Raw genomic sequence first — 3,306 nt, forward strand, 5'->3', positions numbered from 1 at the left:
CGGAATTGCTGTCTGCAGTTGTCTCCGAACCAAGAACAGCTGGTCTGGCTATGGCACGTCTTTTACGCACGGACAGCAAGCGGTCTGCATTAGTGCTATAACGAAATATTCTGTCCATAAATCTGACAATCATCTACCTTATATGCATATAGATAAGATCAAACTGTATAATTTTACTTATTTATTTATTTGATGCTTATATATGCATGAATGTATGTATGTGTGGATTTTTTTTCGGGAAGTTTGCATCTCTTTGCTTCCTTGGTTCAGTGCGCTGTGCGCCAGTATAGTTCACGTTTCTGCTCACATCATTGCTTTTCCTTGTTTTTTATGACCGATAACTGCTTTGGTATCTAAATTACAACATACTTATCAAATAGTTAATGGCAAAATTGTATGCAGTTAATTGCATTTGAACATAGCAATTGTAATACAAGCGTGCGCTTGCCAAAAGAAATAGGTTACTCAAGTCATTCCGCGAAACTGGATCAGCCTTCTACGTTTTCTTACTATTTGATCACATAATGGTATTGATTGGACAGCAGATATTTCAGAAAATGTATGATTGCTGATATTGTTAATCAGTGAGTGGTGCAATCTCTCTCTCTCTCTCTCTCTCTCTCTCTCTCCCTCCCTCCCCCTGCTTGTGTGAAAGAGAGAGAGACAGGGAGGGAGGGATGGAGGTAAAAAGTGAAATCAATATCAATTTGTTTTAAAATACCAAAAATCGGAAGGTATGCAGCGCTGTACCTATTGCAGAAATAATGGAACACTGTAAATATTAATCCTTTCTGATCAAAGTTAGTTGTTTGAAGCAGAACAAATTAAAGATTTGGAATGGGGACACGTGCTAATAATACACAAAGTGAGTGATATTTTGAGCTTAAACATATGGACTCACTATAGTTTTTATTTTAGCATAATATTCATTTCAAACATTTTTCTTTCCTTCTTTTGCATGCAAATCTGTATTTCTTTTTAATGATCAAAAGTGACATATATATATATATATATATATATATATATATATATATATATATATATATATATATTTCACCTAAAAAATCCAAGGAATTATCTATGGGAGAAAAGCATGCCATTCTGTACCTGAGAAATAAGGAAAAGCAATCAGAACAATACAACAAATTGGAAGTGGACAGTGGTGGCCCAAATGGACTCTGGGTTGTTGATTGGAAGGTTGGTGGTTCAAGCCCAAGCACCGTCACACTGCCCTTGAGGAAGACCCTTAACCTGTTCTGCTCCAGGGGTGCTTTATCATGGCTGACCATGCACTCTAGCCCCAACTTTCTAAGCTGGGATATGTGAAGAAAAGAATTTTGCTGTGCTGTAATGTATTTTTCACAAGTAAAGGCTTCTCTAAATATTTTATTTCACTGCAAGTTGTATACTGTATATAAATCTTGAATGAAATGTCTGATAAAGAAAGAATCTACTGGTTTACTAACACCCAGACATCAAACAAGGTAGACATGCAAAAACAACAGCAGTTCATGAGAGAATCACTGTGAGAGCTGTAAAAAAAAAATTCAAAAGCAAGTCAGTGGCATCAACAACAACCTCCTCAGGGCAGGGTGAAGATATCACAATCCCCTATTCAAATAAGACTCTGAGAGCAGAAACAGAGAAGCCAAACCACAAGATGCAAACCTGCCATCAGCAGTTAAAAAGGCCAAGTTTGAATTCACAAAAGAAATAAATAGATAAGCCACAAAAGTTCTGGAACCAAGATGTCTCTTAATGGAAAGGCCAAAATGTGGAGCAAGAAAGGATCTGCTCATGATCCAAAACATACAAGCTCATCTATCAGGCACGGTGGAGGTAGTATCATGGCTGGGCCTGCATGGCTGCTTCTGGAACATTCTCACTAATCTTTATTGATGAAGTCTACAGAAATATTCTGTCTGCCGAATTTACAGAGAAATTCATTCAATCTAATTGGGAGAAACTTTATCATGCAGCAAGACAATGATCCAAAACACACTGCCAACACAGCAAAGGACTTCATCAGGGGAAAAAGTGAAAGGTTGTAGAATGGCTAAATCATTCACCAGACCTGAACAGCATTTTACCCCCTGAAGATGAGACTGAAGGAAGAAAACTCCAAAAGAAACAACATCTGAAAGAATCTATGGGAAAAGCCTGGAAAAGCATCACAAATGAAGAATGCAACAGTTTGGTGATATTAATACAGTTATTGCGAGCATGGGATATGCAACCAGATATTTAGTTTCATCACACTTGTGTACATTATCTGAAGCTCTTGATCTGTATCTGTGTGATTTTATGCATTCTACTGCTGCCACATGATTAGATAACTGCATAAATGTTCAGGTGTTGCTAATAAAGTGGATGGTCAGCGTATAATGTTAAGCTGTATGGCACTGTTTTCCTTATTTATATAACTGCTTGTGAAAATCTTTATAGAGAAGAAGGCAAATCCCATGTGTTTCATTACAGTCATTTGCTGCTTTGTTTGGTTGTTAAGAATACAGCTGCACTGGCTGAGGTTTGTGGAAAATATAGATATCAGGTTCCAGGCTGTTACTTTGGTATAAGAATTGTTTTTATTCCTCTCAGTGGTCTATTTATGTTTTTTTAATGAATGTATTTGCACTTAATTTGAGCTTTATATAGAGCTGATACACAACGAGTTCCTAACATAATTATAGAGAGGTATCATTTGCTATTTGTTAACAGTTAAAGTAATATTCATTCACATTATCTTCTCATGTGGTTGTGTTAGATCGCTGCAAGCATCGATTTTTCCAACTTATCATGTATATTAATGTAATTGAGAAGATTCCTCAGAGACTAAAGCATTTAGCCACTTGAAACACAAGGAGCTGGGAGCTGTAGTGTAATGGTTTGAGTTTAATTCACATAAAAGAGCTGATGAACTCAGATCGAAATTAATTACATAGGGCAGAGCTAATTTAACAGCCTTAAGGAGTTGTTGGTCAGTGGGAAAGTGGACTGCATACTTAGAATCCTTAATGTGACCTGGGTTTGACTTGTTTAATGTTACTGAGTAGCTTGGTGACCATCTAGGTGATGAAAAACTAAGGTTGATCTCCCCAGGGCAATGACACCTTCAGCCATTTCTAATAAAAAGTCAGAATAATAGCCACCTTTCTTTTCTTTTATCCTGCACATTATTGCAGAAAATTTATGAAATCTGTCTGGTTAATATTATTTATTAATTCCTATGTGGATGTTTGTGCCTGTCAAGTTGGCCTCCTAGGGAAAACACAAAAACATCAATCAAAAGGTATTCATTCTCAAAAG

The sequence above is a fragment of the Hemibagrus wyckioides genome, linkage group LG13, assembly GCF_019097595.1.
Source record: "Hemibagrus wyckioides isolate EC202008001 linkage group LG13, SWU_Hwy_1.0, whole genome shotgun sequence".
Taxonomy (NCBI): domain Eukaryota; kingdom Metazoa; phylum Chordata; class Actinopteri; order Siluriformes; family Bagridae; genus Hemibagrus; species Hemibagrus wyckioides.